At 44.4% G+C, this 20,258-nt stretch overlaps 1 long non-coding RNA gene across 2 annotated transcripts; it reads left to right on the top strand.

The window, feature by feature from the left end:
* The first annotated feature begins 503 nt into the window (after positions 1 to 503).
* Positions 504 to 12,668, top strand: LOC144220831 (uncharacterized). 2 transcript variants are annotated; one of them, XR_013331871.1, is made up of 4 exons: positions 504 to 628; positions 3,182 to 3,323; positions 3,898 to 3,946; positions 4,930 to 5,128. It is a non-coding gene; the product is annotated as an uncharacterized LOC144220831 (long non-coding RNA). The 2 variants fall into 2 exon arrangements; XR_013331869.1 differs by lacking the exons at positions 3,898 to 3,946; positions 4,930 to 5,128 and adding an exon at positions 12,480 to 12,668.
* Positions 12,669 to 20,258: the final 7,590 nt, after the last annotated feature.

Below are 20,258 nucleotides of genomic sequence, written 5' to 3'. Positions count from 1 at the left end.
GGTTATGAGATAGCCAAGATCAGGCCACCTCCTCTGAGACAGCAAAGCTACCAAGATCAGGAAACGGGAAGAGGGAATTTTTTTCAAGGTTCTCCCATGGATCTTATCATCTACATGCAAGTAGATGAGAAAGTCCAATAACACAAGACCTATAATAAAAAAAAAAAAGTCTCCTGCTCCCCTTGATAAGTCCGTTATTTTTTATATTTTCCCCCAGATTTCTAAATAATAAGCTTATACAGCTATTGGTTGATCCATTTGGGACACCATTTATTGGCTTCCTGTTAGGTCAGTAGACTGTGACATCCTTTTCCCAATTTTGCCTCCCCCTATTCTCTCAGAATAGCTGAGTTATAATTTTTGGTATAATCAACAATCCATGTTTACACTGTGACATATTGTTCACTGCTGAGGATAGAAACCAACTATAATCTGATTTCCTTTGTCTTCTGGCATCCAGTGTTGCTATGGAGAAGTCCTGCGCCATTCCAATTCATGTTCCTTTGAACAGAGGCAGTTTTACCCATGTAGGGACACGCTGAGGATTCTCTCCCTATTCACAGTTGCTGAAACCTTGAAGTGATGTGACCTGCTGTGGATCTTTTGAAACCCACAAGGAAATTTTCTGGTATTGTTTCCCAAGTCGTTCGCCTTCATTTTCTTTATTCTCTCTGGGATTCCTATTAGGTGACTGTTGGCTTTATTGGTTCAGACCTTTAATTTTTTTATCATTTCTTTCCTATTGGTCATCTCTGGTTTTTTGCTCATCTTTCTGAGAGATTTTTCCCACTGTATCATCTATCAAATCTTCCTTTTTTAGCTCTTCTATTTTTAACTTCAAAAAATTCCTCTGCCTTGTTCTCTTATCATTCTTGAATTAAAGCATCCTGCTTCTGATTAATGGGTACAGCACTGTCTCTTAACTCCCTAAGGGTATTAAGCATTAAGTATATGTTTTGTGTGTGTTGAGAAGTTATACTCTGTTCCCTCTGCTTTGTTTCTCTTTCCTCCTATATCTTTTTCCTGCTTGACTGATTTTGGTCTGTTTCATATTGAAGGCTTTCCTCCCCAGAATCAGACAACCTCTGGATGTTCATTCACATTGAAGACTAAAATCACAGAATCTTGATTTGTGGGTTTGCTTTGAGGCCTGTGGGCAGGGCTTATCAGCTGGTGAATTTCATTGACAGAGACCAGGCAGTGAGCCAGCCTTTTCAGGGTGGGACCCCAAATGACATGCTCTGTAGGGCTTTCCTCTGTAGCCGCTCGGTTCCCCCAGGGCAGAACCCTGGCGTCCTGCTAGAAAAGAGGATGCTGGCTGCCAGCATAAGCAGGATCTGTGTAGGAGAATTACCACCGTGCAGGGGTGACTTCAGTACTGATTTTCCACTTTCCCTGGGTATCAAACCTCCTTCCTGTCCCATGCTGTATATAAGGTGGCTATGTTCAGAGTCCTTTTTGCTCCATGCTTCTAGAAAAGACCTTCCAGGCTATGCAAGCAGGCGGCAGAGGAACGGGAAGGGGAGGCATTGCCTGGTTGCATGGGTGGGAAGGGCACTTGGGGATCTAGACCCAAACTTCCCAGCAATCCTCTGTACTCAGTGCCCTAACTCCTCCCTGCTTCCCACATACCTGGTGCCACAGAACCTAAGCCTCTCTGGGGTTCCTGTAGAGGTTCTTGGAATGCCTCCCTGCGGGCTAAACCAGCCGCTACCTCTCTATCTGCTTTCCATCTGCCCAAACTATGCAGCCATTTCAAAATCTATAGAGTTCCCCTTCCAGGGCATCCGTTTTTGTGCATTTATACCTTTTTTATTCTTCTACTAGAATTTTTAGTTGGGATTTTGGAAGAGAAAGTCTTCAATCAGCCATATTTAACCAAAAGTCCTTTACCACTACTTAGATTTCACACTTGCTCTGCAGACATATGCTCATCTATAGTCCACAGAACACAGTGCAGTTCCCTGGGCTTATTGAATAGGAGATTCTAACCTTGGATCTACCAGGCACTGGATGTGTATCCTTGGGTTAACTGATTCACCTCCCTGGACCTCATTTCTCCTGTAAAACTTAGGGATAGGGGAGGGCGTCTGTGTATTATTTTTGGCAAATTGTTAAATTATCATTAACATAAAATTAAATTTAATTGCCTATTATGCTAAAGATGATATTCATAATAATAGCCAAGTTGGGTAGGTACACAGCACTGCCATTTTTCAGATGAGTTAACAGTGGCCTTGACCCTGGTGGAGGGAAGGGAATACTTGCCTGGTGCCCTGTGACATAATTATTTCTTTATTATGTTTCCTCTTCCATATGAAATCCAGATTTTCCATGAAAAGGGCAATTCTTTAGTTTGAAAAGTTAAATGTGGTGATTTGGGGAAAAAACTGAAAAGTCCTACATGATTATCTTTAGGAATATGGAAGGAAGGAAAACTAAGTCCTGTGACTTTGAGGCAGTTAGGCTGTACCATAACGTATCATGGAGTAGGTGGCTCAGAAACAATAGGAATTTATTTCTGATGGTTCTGGAGGCAAGAAGTCTGTGACTGGGGTACCAGCACGGTGGGGTTCTGTGAGGGCTCCCTCCAGGTGGCACAAATCTTGTTGCTGCCTCACAACGTGAAAGGAGAGCAAGAGAGCTCTCTGGGACCTCTTTTATAAGGGCACCAATCCAGTTCACAAAGTCCCCACCCTCATGAACTAAGGCCCCACTTCCATATGCCATCACATCAGGGGTTGGGATTTCCACATATGACTTTGGGAGCGGGGAAGACACAAACATTCAGTCCATTGCAGGAAGGGGTATTCCAGTTCTCTTTGTGCCTCTATCTTATCCTTATGTTAGATGATCTTCCTTTCCTTAGAAGATCAATGTCTCCATTTTTTGACTTAAAATGGTCCAATACTTCATGATACATTTTTAAGTTAGTAATCATTAAAGAAACAGAAATGTTTTCCTGTATCATTTCGCCCCTTTATAAACTTAAGTAAGATTTGGTGCATATTTCACCTGCTGAATATTGACCTGCATGAGGGCTTGGGATTGACTTTATTCTTCTTTTGGACACAGAATACAGCACAATGCCCAACACATCCACCACCACCACCACCATCACAGCCCTTAGGAGCTCTAAGAGATCTTAATGTTTATCTGGTTCAATCCCCTTCTTTTACAGATGGTCTAGGCAAGCCCAAACAGATGAAATTACTTACCCAAAGACCCCAGGGAAGAAGCCAAGCCAAAACTTGACCTGGACCTCCCAAATCAGAACTAGTGTCTTCCACACTACCATGTTGCCTGGAACCAATCAATGTTCGGTAAATATCTCATGTACACATCACAATCTGATCTTCCATGTTTGCCCCATTGGAGTCCAACTTTCTCTTTTCCTTTCTTTCTTTCTTTTTTTTTTTTTAAAGTTTATTGTCAAGTTGGTTTCCATATAACACCCAGTGCTCATCCCCACAAATGCCCTCCTCCATGCCCATCACCCCCCTCCCCTCCCCCCTCTTTTCTTTTTAAATGGTGCTCTTTTAATAGCTTTACATAAACCTAACAACTAATTACATCAAGAGGAAAGCCACAGCCTTAAATATTAAAGTATTACATGTAAATGCTAATATAATATGCAGTCTAAACTACTCCCCATCAATATTTCTATCCATCCATGTTCTCATAAAGAATGTCACAGGTACGGGGCACCTGGGTGGTTTAGTCGGTTAAGCGTCCAACTTTCACTTAGGTCATGATCTCGCGGTTTGTGGGTTTGGGCCCCGCGTTAGGCTCTGTGCTGACTGCCAGCTCAGAGCCTGGAGCCTGTTTCAGAGTCTGTGACTCCCTCTCTCTCTGACCCTCCCCTGCTCACGCTGTCTCTCTCTCTCTCTCTCCTAGAAATAAATAAAACATTTAAAAAAATTAAAAAAAAAAAAGAATGTCACAGGTACGTATATTTTCTGCCCATGGATGCCAACTGCTTTGTGTACCTGTGGACACTATACTTCATCCAAATTGATAAAACTAGCTCCAACTAACCTCTGTGCTTTCTAATCTTAGCACTGCCTTTGTTAGGGTCACCTGAGTGAGTACAGATCCAAACACCTGACTGCAAGTAGATTTCAATTGTTTGCCTTTGTGTCTCACCCAAGTGGACTTGCCCCCATACCACCACCCATATCACCACTTAGCAAACGTTCATAGTGGGCCTACCGTATGCCAGGGACTGTTCTAGGCCTTTGGAGCATGAGCAAAACAAAGATCCCTACGCTTGGAGAGCTTACATTCTAGCCATCAATAAGCATTAAAAAATAAGTATATTATACAGCATGTGAGAAGATAGGAAATGCTATGGGGAAAGAAAAATTTAGGAGATGGGAGGGGGATCAGGAGTACTGAGGCAGGTGGTCAAGAGAAGGTAATGTTTGCATGAAGACTTGAAGGGGATGATGGAATGGGATGATACCTGGGCAAGAGCTCTCCTAGCAGAGGGAACAGCCAGGATGAAGTCCCCAGGATGAGTGTATCTGGTCTGGTCAAAGTTACACCACATCCTGATGGGTGACATATTGGGGAAAGAATCCTAAGTAAAGGAGAGTGATCATTCCCCAATTCCAGACAGACCAAAAAAATTAAACTTCAAGAAAGAAAGAATGAAAAAGTGAGGACCTAGAGGCACAGAATCTGTCACAGTGGTATGGGAATGGCAAGAGAAAACTGAAAAACCAGGAAATATAATTGAGATTTGAGAAATCGCCCTGGGTATGATTCACCCTGGGACTGAATCTCACTCACCTTTGGATTCACGGCAACTGGAACAGAGCAGAGCACATGATAGGCTCAAGACATACCCATGCGGTGAAAGAACGACTAATGAATGGAACCGTTCTTCACATGTGAACTTCTTTTCTTGTGCTTTGTACGGTAAAGAACAGGAATCCACCCAAGAACTGTGCTGTGAGGTCTGCTGTAAACTCATCTCACCTGGAACTTAATTTACTGATAAGAAGGAGGACTCAGCTCAAAGAAAAGTTTTGCAATATTTTTCTTTTCATTGATCTATTCAAGTCTGCTTAAAACCTAATCAAGTGTATTATGGAGTCTGAGAAATAAATGTGCTGCTAAGGTATCTAGGTATGTGGGGAGTTTCAATCCGGTAATTGAACAGAGTATATAAGTGCACAGAGAGTTGTGTGTATGCGTGCGTGTTCAAGATGTATGTTAATGGAGTTGGGAGGAATGGATATTAATAGAGTCTACAGATATGCAAACCTTTTAAGAAGGTATTTATATACATTCCAGCATGATATTGAATTGCATCAAGGTTCTTTTGGTTAAAGTAACAGAAAGCACTTCAAACTCACTTAAGCAAAAATAAGCAGTAATCTACTATAAAGATACAGAGAACCTCAGGGCAAGATCAGTCAGACATTCCCCAGAACTAGTCAGCCAGTGGGAACTAAGGAAGCATCCTGCAGTCTTGTGCTCTCCCATCCTCATTCTTCAGGGCCACATGACCTCCTATCCCTGTCTCCACGCATGTGTGGCCCCTCCTTCTCTCTTGGCAGACCTCCTTCCCTCCCTGTCCATCCACAAATCCTCCCCACCTTGCCTGGGCTTACATTACCTCCATTTTAGCAATAAGTATAGCCTGACGACATTATTTTTTCAGTCTCAATTCCAAAGTTGCAAGAGAAAGGACCGAACGGGCACTGCTGGGGCCCGTGTCTCCCTCTGTTTAAGTAACCACAGCAGGTAGGACCATCACCTGTTCAAACATGGCTGCCAGGTTTGAACAGGCTGCCCAATTTGGCCATTTGCATTCATCAGGTTCTTTTGTTGATAGATAATGGTGAACCCCACTAGTTTGAGGTGGGTGAGAGCTTTCATTTCCCCACCTCAACTACCTCCCTGTGAGGTGTGTCAAAATGAGGACAGATCTCATTCAGAATTCTGCCACACATAAAACATTTACAAATAAGCAGGCACAAAAATGTCATACCACTCGTTTAATAAGCTCAGAGCAGTAGCCACTGACACCCTGCATGGAAAGTTCACTTAAGGAAGGAAGAAGTGACAGCATGTCAATAACAGAATTAGTGCAACTTCTAGTTGCATTAGTGGCTGAATCCTCTAGTACACATCAGGGAACAAAACTCAAAAGCCCCTGTCCTAGCACAAGTCCAAAAGGGTCTAAACTAGCGGGCTGACTCTACTATCACACTATGCAAGGGAACAGGTACCTTTACAATGTTTCTAGCTGATCCACATTTCATCCAGGAAAATCCTCATGCTAATTAAGAGGCCCTCTAGTTAAGATACAAGTGGTTGTCTTTTGCCATCTTTGGAGAGTGGACTCCTGACCAGGACCCTCCAAAAGTACCCATCATACCCTGGGGTATGGATTCCTGATTAGAGACTTCAAATGTTAACAAACGAACCCTGAGTTTAGATGAAAATGAGTATACACACACACACACACACACACACACACACACACACAGACATGCACACACCCCAGGTTAGCAATGGGTTTGTTGCCAAATGAATTGGCCTTCTTCAAAGGGTTGCCTTGGAAGCTCCCCGTTGTCCATTGCTGCTTACACATCACTGGCCAGCCCTGTTGTCAAAAGAGTCTGGGAATGTTCTTTTTTAGCTGGACATATCACAATCTGAACTTTATAGGGGTCTTGTTGGCAAAGAAAAGGAGAGAATATAAATCAGGTGGCCAGCCAGACTTCTCTTCTATACTCGCTGATCTAAAGTAAATCTCTTACCCTTGTCTCAGTTTCCTTATCCATAAAATGAGATTATCAACACCTACCCTGACATGGTCGCAGGGTTTATAGGAGAATGAAATGAAAATGCTATACTTTGAAAACTGAGAAGCCTTGTTCAAATAGAAGATATCATTTGACAGTTTATATAAGAAACCACAGTGTTGTATAATCATCAAAAGGGTTATTCTTTCAAATCAAAATATAACCATACATAAGCCCATATTCTTGATTCCCAAAGCTTACTCATATTCCCCAGACCAGCAGGAAAGTGTCATTTTTTATTGCACGGGTCCCGCATGACACATCCTAGTTTATGAGAGGCTGACTGGACATATGCGGAGGCTATATAAGGTTATGTAACATTTACTGGAGTTTGGTCTGTGCCGGGCACAGTGTTTCACACAGATATTCTCATCTAATCCCCCCCAGAGGCTCCAGGGGTGGGCACTGCTATTATCCTTTCATCCTGCTGACAAGCAGAGACAGAGCATGGTCAGCTCCTAACACAGTACGAGTGGAAAGCTAGGGTTGGATCCCAGTCACTTGAGCATCATTCTTCAATTCTAAAATGCTGTGGCCCCTACTTACCATGCACACTGGGTAGAACTGTGTCCACCAAAAAGATAAATTGAAGCGTCCAAACACCTGGTACCTGCAAATGTGACCTTATTTAGAAATAGGATCCTTGCAGTTGTAATCAAGTGAAGGTATGTTAATATTGGATTAGGGTAGGTCCTAAACCAATGAATGACTGCTGTCCTTTTAAGGAAAGGGAAATTTGGACAGACACACAGAGAAGGCCATGTGAAGGCAGAGGCAGTGAGTGGAGTGATGTGCCTATAAGCTGAGGAACACCAACGATGGCGGGCAAACACCAGAAACTATGAGACTGGGCTGGGGTGGGTTCTCCCTTAGGACTCCCAGAAGAGGGGTGCCTGGGTGGTGCAGCTGGTTGGGCATCACACTCTTGATTTCACTTCAAGACATGATCTCATGATTCATGGGTTCCAGCTCCATGTCAGGCTCTACACTGAGCATGGAGCCTGCTTAAGATTCTCTCTCTCTCTCTCTCTCTCTCTCTCTCTCTCTGTGCCTTCCTTCCCACTCGCACTCTCTCTCTCTAAAATAAAAATTAAAAGTAAATAAAAATAAAGAAGAACTCCCAGGGGCATCTGGGTGGCTCTGTCAGATGAGCGTAGGACTTCAGCTCAGGTCATCATCTCATGGTTCCTGAGTTGGAGCCCTGCATCACACTCTCTGCTGTCAGCATGGAGCCTGCTTTGGATCCCCTGTCCCCCTCTCTCTCTTCCCCTCCTCCACTTGTGCTCTCTCTCTCTCAAAAATAAGTAAACATTAAAAAAAGAAGCAGAACTCCCAGAAGAAACTAACCCTGCCAACACCTGGATTTCGGACCTCTGGCTTCCAGAACTGTGAGAGAATAAGTATCTGTTGTTTTTAAGCCATCATGTCTGCGGTAATTTGTTAGAGCAGCCCTAGGGAACCAATACAGCATGTGAACATTACATGGTCCTATGAGAGCCTCCTGCAGCCTACTGCTGGCTCTGCCCCCAGCATATTTGAGGTGGGGCTTTGTTCATTGCAGGAGTCACCAACAGAGGGGCACAGTCTTGGCTTCCCAAGGAGGCACCTTCTTCATAGATCAAGCAAGTCCTTCCCAAGGCACACTCCTGGATCTGAGGAGGAAACCCTGACGGTGCCTTGAGCAGAGGGTGATGGGTCTCTAAACATTCCTGTAAGATGCTGAGCTTGGCTGGAGTGGCTCAGCCACAACCATGAGAATGGACCCATGTGTTCCCTTAAGGCTGGGCAAAGAGATAAGCCTCTGACTTTTCTTTCTCTTCTATTTGTATTTGGATTGCACTAAAAGCTTTCTGGGAAATTGGAACTATTTGCTGAGTGAGGAATTTTTTACAAACTCTCCTATACTTTTTGGTCATTTCGCCTTCTAAAACATTTGTCAAATTTATACATCACCTATGCTTCTTGAAAGCAGTTTTGGGGCGCCTGGGTGGCTCAGACTGTTAAGCGTCCAACTTTGGCTCAGGTCATGATCTCATGGTTGGCAAGTTCAAGCCCCACATCGGGCTCTGTGCTGACAGCTCAGAGCCTGGAGCCTGCTTTGGATTCTGTGTCTCCCTCTCTCTCTGCCCCTCCCCCACTCACACTCTGTCTCTCTCTCAAAAATAAAAATAAATTAAAAAGCAGTTTTATAATACTCCCCAAAATGGAAAGCCAGATTACCCACCACAAATAAAAACATTAAGATAAAAAATATTTAACTGTTTACTATCTATAAACCAGGAGCTACCCTGGCCAGGAAAAAGATGGTTCATAAACTGAGACAGAATCAACTACTCTGATAGGCTAGAGGGTTTTTATGAATAGAACTACTTTGAAAACTGCTGGAAAACATTAAGTAACAATATGAAAGACATTTATTATTGTAAACTTTATTCCTGAAGTGCTGTGAGGATTCTCAAACCACCACAAATCCACTTGTTTGGCACAACATTCTGTGGAGAGATAGTTCCAGAAAGAGATAAATCGAACCAGCTTTTAAACACATAAGGGCCACTCACAGTTAAAAGAACGGATGCTGGTATTTCAAGTCTGAGGAAATTAACAGTATGGACTTCTGCCATCTGTATGACCCTGCTTAAGTGTCACTTTATCACCCCTGATAATAACTAGTGATGTGCCTTGTCCTAACTGGAGAAAATAAATACAACTACTAGGGTGAAGAAGAGATCTTTTCATTGTGCTGGTAAGAGGAGAAATCTGGAAACCTCGCCAAAGAACACAGGCTAAGCTTTGTTCAGAGGCTCATGAGAAGATGAGAGAAAAAGGCTGCTTGGGATAAAGAGATATTTGTGTTTCCAGCCTGCAGGAGCAGACAAGATGAAGCACTCCACGGTGCACAACAAGCCCTTCCGCTACACTAGGCTTGACACAAACAAGTGTGTCTATTTAGGTCTAATATTGCTTTTCCAGGAGTTTAAGGTGAAGACCCTTACATGGATGCCATCCCAACATGGAAATGCAAGCATGAGGGCCTAGAATGCCAAGCCAGTCATCCAGATGGTAGGCACTAATACTCAAGAGTCGCCTCCTGTGTGAAACAACGAGGAAGTGGTGTGTGTGTTTCCTGATACCACCTTCTCCTCTGGCATGCTGACATTCACAGACATGGCGGGATATAAAAATGCAAACTGCCCTCTACAATAATACTCCTGAGTTTCCCATTAACAATGATTCTAACACGAATCAACTCAGAAGAGCATATAAAGATCAGGAACATACCGTTTCTCAACAGGGAAGGCAAAGGGGAAAGGGGGAATCACACCTGGTACCCAATTGTGAATCTACAGTGATAGTCCTGGCCAGAGAGAGACAGCACTCTCAACTGGGAGTTCTGAAGAGATTGTTTAATGGAAGGGCCGTTATTTGGAGGTATAGGTGGAATCAAGGAACCCAGCAACAGCAGAAAGCTGTTACTACCGTGTATTCATCTGCTAGGGCTGCCGTAACAAGTTACCTCAAACTGAGTGGTTTCAACAATAGCAATTTGTTGTCTCAATGTTCTGGAGTTCAGAAGCCTGAAAGGTGTCAGTAAGGCTAGGCTCTTTTTGAAGGCTCTAGTGATAAATTTGTTTGAGGCTTCTCTCCTAGATTCTGGCAGTTCCTTGGCTTGTGGCAGCATAAATCCAATCTTCACATGGTGTTCTCCCAGTGTGCCTCTGCCCAAATCTCCCTTTTCCATATGGACACCAGCCATATTGGATTAGAGGCTTGCCATGCTCCACTATGACCCCATCTTAGCTTAACTACTTATATCTACAATTATATCTTACTATTCCAAATAAGGTTATGTGCTGAGGGACCGGGGGTTAGGACTCCTACAGAGGAATTTTGGACAGCACGATGCAACCATATCACATTCTCAGGCCTGGAGAGGCAAAGGGAGAAGGAGGTGTTGGACAGCCTGGTTGGGAGCTGAAGCCCAGGAATGGCTGTGGTCATAGAGGGGACTCTGCAGTGTCAGATTGCCACCAAAGCAGGAAGGGGGCTGCAGAAACAAATATCCCTGCCTCTCTCCCCTCCTACGCTCCAGGCACCAAACCAACCAGAAGGCAGAGGACGGAGGGAGCCTGGTGATGCAATATGGGAAAGTCGAGCTTTCCCCAGGACAGGACAGAGAAGAGAGGAGAAAGGCTGAGGGTAGGGCAGTACTGTAAGGAAACCAGTAAAATGAACACCCCTTTACATGACAGAACCAAGGGATCCAAATGGGTTAGGGAGAGAGGTTGTTATAAGATTTTTCCAAACTATATCTCGGGAATCAGAGTATTTAGAAAATATGGACAGAAAAATCAGAGCATGCATTTTCTCCCAAGAAAGCGATCTGTTTGAAATTTTCTTCTCTTTAACTGAGAGCTCAGGTCAGAGTCAAAGGTCCACATTTCCAAGTGACTCAGTGAGGGCCTCCCGAGAAAATAGCACCCTTGGGATACACTCAGAAGGGCTCCTCCCTCAAGGCCTCTCCAGACACATCCCTCTCTCCTCCCACAACTTGAGTCATCCCAGATGTCCCTTCCTTTCATATGCAGCTCACTCCCATGCCTCATCTCCATTCTCCCTGCCTTGGTTCAAGACCTCACTTCTTCCCTGGGGCCCATACTCCAGCCTTGGTCGCCCATGATCCATCCCTTACAGCATAGGCTGCAGAGAACTTCTGACTCCTAGCATGATGGTCAAGGCTCTATACTTGATCCCTGGCTGCACCTCAGGCCCATCTCCCTCTCTCCCAGCTCCTTCCCACCCTCCCCTCTGGTTCTCCAATAAACCTAACCCACTGCCAGGAAAAATTGTGAACATTTTGAAAATGGGCCAAAAAAAAAATTACCAGGGGTCCTGTTCAGTGCATCCTATCAAGTTATCTTCATCTTTCCTTAGTTTTGAGCTGTTTTATGTCTCTAATTTGTAGACTATATTTTATTTCCATAAGCCGTAGACTATTTCATATTTCATTTCTGAAAGTTGTACATTCCTGAAAGTGCAGCAAATGATTCTTGCCCACGGAAGTACAAACTTTGTCTCTGGAGATGCAGATTTTTGCCCTGTGGATATTGACCAGTTTTATACCTATTTGTAAATTCTTTTTGGGCCACGTACATATGAATATTCTTTGAATTCTCCTTTGAACCATTTGTGACATCTTTCCTGGCTTCCTTATTAATTAATGAGTTAAATAAAACCTATGATTGACATTCAATTTATAATTCTATGAGAGTCATGATTTTATTCTTTAAAAAATTCTTACCTTTCAATAACTCTGTGTTTTTCTGATTGGACCATGCTCTTTCCTGTCTCTCTTTGTACAAGCTGCTGGCACTGTCCAGAGGATTCTTCCCTGTCTTTGTCTACCTGATGAACTCCTCCAATGCTCAGCTAAAGGTTGCCTCTTCTGTGAAGTCTTCCTTGATTGCCCAGTGAATACTCCTGAGTTTACTAGCACTTTTCTGTTTCTCCCATTGGGCTTGGAACCCCTGTAAACAGGGGCTGTATTCTCCCAGCATATAACAATGTTACTAAATAATTATTCCTCAATTTACCTGGGTTTTCTTTTAATCCCCACAATGGCCTTATGAGGCAAGTAATATTTATGTCCCCCTTTTACAGGTAAAGAAACTTAAGAAGAGTAACTTGCCCAGGATGACGGCTTTGGAAGGATCTGGTCTCGTGGATGTGCTTTCAGACTGAGTGTTCTAAACTACAGTGTTAACACTCTTTGCTGATTCAGCAAATCTGTGGTCCTCAGTCCTTTTTTAAGTTATACTTAAACAGAACAGCCATGACTTAGAAAACTAAGGGTAAACCTTTGGGTTTTGTTCTTTATCCAGGGAAAAACACCATGATTTTCAATACCTTTGCTCACATAGTAAGCACAGCAGCTGGCACATACAGGCGCCCAGCGGGTATCTGTCTACAGGTATCTTGCACAAGGGACAGTTACAACGCAGCGGCCCCACTGCCCCGCAGAGGAGCCAGAAGAGCCCTTGCCCCTATTTTACCGGGTCCGACTCTCCTGGCCAGCATGCTCCTGACAAAAGCAGTTCTGCTATCCACAGTGCACCTTGGGTTTGGAGACCACGGAAGCCTCTGGAACATTTCAAAAATGCACCAGATTGCTCAGTGTTGCTAAGCAGGTGACAAGTGAAATAAATACTGCTTCACTATCTGGATAAGTGCCCAGCCTCCATCTGCAGGGTACCTTGGGGCGACCTGACCTCCTGCCACGCATGGAGTTGAGATAAACAGAGCATATCGCCATAATAAGGCAAACGAAGGGCAAAGCTGCGCTGGGCTTTGATTACCCGGAGTGGTGTGATTAGGGTATCTTTGATGTTTTTAAGTCGACCGAGGGCCCTTCCTCCCGGCGCCCCTGTCCTTGGAGGTTTGGGCTCCGGCAAGCCCGTGTAATCATTACCTACAGCTCTGGATTGTACGGAGAGCCAGCGGGAGGACAGCGAGGCCAGGCTGGCCACAGATGCATTTCCCCCCAATGCCAGGAAAGGTTCTAGTTCAAAAACAAATGTATTTATCACTTCCAACTGCTCTGCAGGGCAGGGCATCCTGCCTCAGGGTGGAGCGTCAGCGTGCAGTGGGAACACTGGCAGGCGGCCAACGGAAACTTCTCGTTTCACCAAGGGTCCTGCAGGCCCAGCGTCACCCAGTAGCGTCCAGCCTCTCTGTCAGCCCTAGAGACACAGGCATCAGGCAAGAGCCGGGCCCTACACCACCAGCCAGTCAGCCCTCGCCATGACAGGCTAGACGCCAAAACTCACTGAGACGTACCCACTTGGTGACTGAGGCCCTTCCTCAACATGAGTGTGAGCCAAGGGGGAAGTCCAGGAGCGGGCAAGGGGGCACTTATCCAAATCCCCATGACATGTGCCCCAGTCACTCCCTACAAACAGAGCTAGGTGAGTCTTCCACTCTAACGCAATGCCACCTTTGCCTCATGGTCCAAAGGGGCTGGCGGGACACTTTTCAGAGAGAAGCTACAGAACTGCAGACAGTTGTAGTTTTCCAATGGACTTGGACTCCGCACTATGGAGCGCTTCCTCCTCCTCCTCTCTAGACTTCACCACTGCTGGAGTTCTTTCTACAACAGACTAGACCTTGTCACTCTCCCACTAAAAGCTCTCCTGGAAGAAGTCCACACCCCTGTGGGTGCCATAGCAGGTTCCTCCTGCTCGTTCCCGCACCAACCTGTCCTGCCCAACACTTTCTCTTTCAAGTGCTTTGCTCACCAGCTCACGGCTCCCCAAACAAGCCCTGAACTCTCACAAAAGAAGGCTCTCCTGCCGAGTATGCCCTCATCCAGACAGATCTGAGTGCCCTCCTCCCTTCACAGCGTTCAGAGCCTTGTATATTTACCATCACTGTAACATTCGACCACATTGCAGCTGGCTTATTTGAATTTATATCGATCTCTCTGACCTGGTGATGAGCTCAATCCAAGAAAGGGCTCCTTTTCCATTCATCTCTTCTCAGTGACCAGTGCAGTCCCTGGCATACAGTGGGCACTCAACAAATAAAAAGAATGAATGAACACATGTCCAAAATTATCCCCTTTTCTGAAGAATCTCTTTCCTTAGGAGGAAGCAGTCCAGTTCTGAGCCTTCTAGAGGTCCATGGACATGTATCTGTGGAAAACCATTTGCTCTGGACAAATTCTGCTCTCCCTATGTCTCTAGGGAAAACCCAAAGCAAAGGCAATGTGCAAACTAACCGCTTCCGGATAAATGTACTCCCAGATGCTAACAGTTTTACTGTGTATTAAGAGCAAAGCCAAACCACACACAGAAGCGAAACTTCCTGAACATCCCACGCCAGGCATTTAGTTTATTCCTCTGTTGGAATTTTGATGACAACGGGCATCTGAGTAAAGATGCACTGTGTAAGAACAGAGAGATTCTACTGGTTCTTTTATGTAAAATATCTCTGTCCTTTAACTTTTGGATGCATTGCACCCTATGAGAAGGTAAATCGGTGTGATAACCTTGGCTGACTACCTGGGCTACTGTACCCTTCCTGTAACATGGTGAACCTTCAGGGTCAGAACCTTCAGGGTCAGAACTGCTACTCCCTTCAGATTCCTTTGCTTTAAAAAAGATTGTTATTACTATTATCCTTATTAGGATTGTTGTTACTGAAAATCACCTCCTCTAAAAAAAAAAAAAAAAAAAAAAGGCTAAAATCTGAAGCAAACATTCCAATTTTCCCAAACAGAATTTACAATTCGAATGTTCTTACCTGAAGATCAAGGACCAACTAAGCATAATAAATAAAGTGGCATTTATACAGGAGCATTGCATTTACAAAGCACTTTCAAGTATATACTCTCAGTGATAAGAATTGCTCTAGGGGCACCTGGTGGCTCAGTCAATTAAGCATCCAACTCTTGATTTTGGTTCAGGTCATGATCTCACGAGTTCATGAGATCAAGCCCCATGTTGGGCTCTGAGCTGACAGCACAGAACCTGCTTAGGATTTTCTCTCTCCCCTTCTCTCTCTGCCCCGCCTCTCTCAAAATAAATAAATAAACTAAAAAAAAATAAACTTAGCAAAAGGAACAAACATTCAAACACTTCTCCTACCCCCATTTCTGCTGAACATTTCCTCCCCCTCCGCTACCCACCCCAGATGTAAAGGAAACCAAACATTCATTCATCTCTAACACCTCCAATTCCATTTCCAGGAAAAGGAGGTCAGAGTCTCCCTCACAGAAAGAAGCAAAGGGCCCCTTTCTCTCATCTGACTCTCAACTCCTTTTCCAGGCAATTTCCCCCCAACCCCTACAGCCAGTTACAGCCTCCCTGAACTGCTTATAGCCCCCCAAATGCACCACACCCTGTCACCTCCAATACCCCTCACTACCTCACTCTGCACCTCCCTCCTACTCAGCTTTTGGGTCTCAATTAGATATCACCTCCTCCCAGAAGCCTCTCCCTAGCTCCCAAAGCTGAGTTAAGGCTCTTTCAAATGGGTCCTCGCTCACCCTCTCTTTCCACTATACCAACAGAAATCATATGGCCTTATGATTGCAATCAGTTATGCGTCTTTCCCACCATCTAGAATAGCGCTGTACAATAAGAATATAATGTGAGCATTAGAGGTGAATTTTAATTTTCTGGCAGACTCATTTTCAAAAGTAAAAACAAAGAGGTAAAATTAATTTTAATAATGAATTTTAGTTAGCCTAATCTATCCAAAATATTATGATTTAAACGTGCAATCAATATAAAACAATTGCTCATGAGATACTTCACCTATTTTTTTTTCCCAAAGTCTTTGAAATCTGGTGTGTATCTTACATTTCCAGCACACTTCCATTGGAACATTTCAAGTGTTCAGTAGTCACGTGTCGCCGGTGGCTGCCATACTGGATGGTGGGGGGGTCTTGATGAAACACCTTCAAGGTAGGGCATGTGCTCAACCTCTCACACTAGTGTATCTTGCACTGTGCTTGGTACGGGGCAACAACGTGAATGTCTTAGTTCAGGCTGCTGTAACAACAATACCACAGACCCGGTGGCTTAAACAACATTTATTTCTCATAGTTCTGAAGGCTGGAAGTCCAAGATCAAGACGCCAGCAGATTCAATGTCTACAGATGGTTTGTTTCCTGGTTCACAGATGGCTATCTTCTTTTTCTTTTTTTTTTTAAGTTTATTTATTTTGAGAGAGAGAGAGTGAACACGAAGGGGCAGAGAGAGAGAGAAGAAAAGAGAAAATCTCAAGCAGGTTCCATACTGTCAGTGTAGAGCTTGATGCAGGGCTCAAGCCCACAAACCATGAGACCATGACCTGGCTGAAATCAAGAGTTGGACACTGAACCAATTGAGCCACCCAGGCACCCCCATAAATGGCCATCTTCTTGATGAGTCCTCACAGGGGGTGAGGGGCAAGGGGCAAGGGAGTTCTCTGGGATCTCTTTCATAAGGACACTAATCCCCATTCATGAGGGCTCTACCCTCATGACTTAATCACCTCCCAAAGGGCCCAATTCCAAGGACCATCACATTGGAGGTTAGGAGTAAACATATGAATTTTGAGGGGACACAAGCATTCCTTCCATGGTGGTGAACAATGTCTACGAATGACTTCATTACCCAAGGGAGGGAGGCTTAGTTGTACAGGCGCTGCCCTGTGACCCCGAGCAATGGGTATCTGTACATGTGGGTTCAGCTAAAATTCTGCTCCAGTGAAACTTTCTAAATAAAAGAAGAGTGGCCAGCTATGGACAATCACATTCATATTTCAAGCATTACGCAAAATGACAGAAATACCAGTTCAACAAAGCAAGCTCATCAGCGCCTTGGAATTTAGGATAATGTAATTTAACCTTCATATAAGATGGAAGCTGAAATGGAAACAAAGTGTCTCCAGAAGACTTCCTTGAAAGGGATTCAGCATGAAACACTCTCTACCACAGGACTAGGAGGCAGGAAATGAGCCTGAGGCTGAAGAAGGACAAGTGTGGCATTATGAGTCCGACCCACTCTTTGTTTCAAGATTCCTAGAGTTTTTATCCTAAAAGCTGACACTTTTAAAAGTGCTTTTTAGAAACAGCAAAGCAGTGGTGCCAGAAAAAACAATGACATCAGCCCCCAGGCCCAGAGAAGCAGCCTTCAGGAAGGCCTCAAGGACACATGAGATGACACTGTAGAGCTCAGAGAAGGCATGGTCTGTTTTTCCTCTGTGCAGTCAGATAGCTCTAGATTCCCAAATATGGCAGATCCTAGGGACTTCTGACAGAAGAGCTGCTAAGCCAGGAATTCGTGGGCTTTGGTGGGCATTAGAAACATCGAGAGGGTTGTTTAAAAATCCTGATTGCTGGGCCCCACCCTTCAGAGAATTCAGTTGTTCTGAGGTGGGTCTCAGGAATATGCTTTCTTATCAATTACTTGAGGCATTTCACACTTTAAGGAAAACAACCCTAAATAATGGTAGAACCATCAGTTATCAACTCATTTTTTTTTCACCTCTGCTTTCTAAATGTCCCCAATATTATGCCTTCTGGGCCACAAGTATGGTTGTACAATTCCTGTACTGCATGATGGATCTCAGCTGAGAAGCAAAGTGGGAGCTGAGATCGAGGTGTCTGACCTGGGGTCGTGCCCACCCAGAGTAGTGGACACTCTTTCTTCGGACAGAGGCACCCTCCCAACTTGCAAGCCTTGTGCCCAAGTGTGGAGCTGTGTCAGCCCAGAAGGGGCGCTTTTCTCCTGATTCATTCAAAGACACTACACAGCCTGAGAGGAGCCCTGAATCTGTTGTCCAACATGCGGGACACTGCATCTTCTTCAGACCCCAACACAAGAATCCTCAACCAACCATTGCTCTTGAAGGTGGAAACCGGAAGTGGGTTGGATGGCTCCTCTTTTTCTTCGTGCATCATTAGCCAGGTCTTTCCCAAGCACCTGCAATGCTCCAGCAGTGGCCAGCCCAGAGGTAGGTCAGCTCTTCCCTAAGCAAGCCCCAGCCAGCTTCTCTGAATGAGGAGCGCACTGTTGCCTCACCACCTCTCTTTCCTGGAAAGACACTGCCCCACTGACTTTATGTGCAGATGGCAGAGTTCTCCTGGGCTCGGTAATTATTTACCAGGAACGAAGGCTCTGTGGAAATAGCTCTTGTACAAATAAGTCTCCAGGTTACTGAGCTTACTGAGTGGGCAGACTGGCGGATGGGACAGATGTGCAAGCGACTGACTGTATTTCTACAAACGCTCTCCTCTCTTTCCTATGCTTCTCAGTTTTCTCAGTTTATAAATTGGATGAACACTTCATGACAGACAGCATATGTATCAGGGCAGACAAACAGCAGGTCGTCGGACCGGCTGTGAATCTCAGATGCAACCTTGGTGAAGTGAAATACGACTCTGCTGAGCCACTAAGAGTGAGGAAATGCAATCTGTTCTGGGCTCCAATCTCTTGCTCTGCTACAACCTGGTTAAATGCTACTAGGCAAAGAGATGAAAGAATAANGGGTGTTATATGGAAACCAACTTGACAATAAACTATTTTTTTTAAAAAAAAGAATAGATGAGAATTTGCAGTCTGCAAGAGAACAGAAATCTGAAAAAGATAGCACTGTCTAGCAAAAAGATAGCTGGAATCTGAACGTATCTGTTTGTTATTGGAAAAGTTATGTGATGCCTCTTCCAATCATGTCACCAGCAGCACTGACTGTCCTAGATCCAGCCGATGGTCTCACAGAGTTCACTCACAGACCAGCAAATGATTACAATAGACTGTGGTAGGTAGCAAGACAGGGAAAAGCACAAGGCCTGTTGATGTTCTCAAGAAAGAAAGCCCCAGAGGATGACAATAGCCCTTTGTGGAGTATGGGGAAGGACAGAACAGCATGTGCAAAGGCACAGAAACCAACACGCATGTTTTGTAAGATAAATCTCCAGCAAACCTGCCTTGCTGAAGCGCAGTGTGAAGGGAGGGAGCAGCCAGAGACCATGAAAGACAGCAGGCAGTGGTCAGTTGTAACCTTTGCATGATGTGCTTAAATATCTAGAATTTCTCCATGAGGAGCAGTTAAACATTTTTTTTGGTTGGTTGGTTGGTTTTTTTAAAGCAAGGGGGTAACTAAGATCAAACTTGTGTTTGGGTTTGCTTTCTTATTTATTTAAATGAAATTTTTCAAAAAGTAATTTGTATACACAGCAAACACCCCTCAAGCACAGTACAGAAGGACAAGACTCCTTTCTGCCCTCTACCACCAAACTCTGAGTCTTCTCCAGAAGAGAAAGAGAAACGTTGTTTCTAGTTTTATGTATATTCTACCAGAGATCTACACAAGCATGTACATAAAGGGCCACAGTGTATTGTTGTATAGGTTGTGTACTGCACAAGGCCACCAAACCCAGGGGACAAGTCCATTGCATACTCGCTGGCCAAGCTGCTCCCTGGCACAGCACGACATCAGATGCACCAGAGCAGGTATCTTTTCCTAATTCGTTCAAAGGCACTGCACCGGCTAGCTGAGACCACTTATACACATGACACACAGATACACACACGGGCACTTATTCTCTCAGTCTTTTGTTTATGTAAAAAGGAATATATTCTATATTCGTTATTTAACCTCCATTTCACAAAGTATCACAGAGATAATTCCACATCAACAAAAGTAGGTCAAACTTATTTTCTTCCACAGCTGCTCAGCATTATTTAGCACTGAGGATCAGTATCGTTGCAAATGTTAAGACAACTTACCTCAAACCAGCTCAAACAAGTCACCTAGTTTGGCATCATTAGGCTCCTTCCTCCAGCCACAAATCCTTGGATTAGCATCGTCAGGAGCATCCACCCTCGGGTCCCCTCAGAAGCTCCAGGCTTTCCTCTCATGGCTACAGCTGTTCCATGCCTCATATTCATT

The sequence above is a fragment of the Crocuta crocuta genome, unplaced genomic scaffold (assembly GCF_008692635.1).
Source record: "Crocuta crocuta isolate KB4526 unplaced genomic scaffold, BGI_CrCroc_1.0 scaffold219, whole genome shotgun sequence".
Classification (NCBI taxonomy): domain Eukaryota; kingdom Metazoa; phylum Chordata; class Mammalia; order Carnivora; family Hyaenidae; genus Crocuta; species Crocuta crocuta.
Note: the sequence above shows the minus strand (reverse complement) of the source record. Positions and strands in the feature narration are given on the sequence as shown.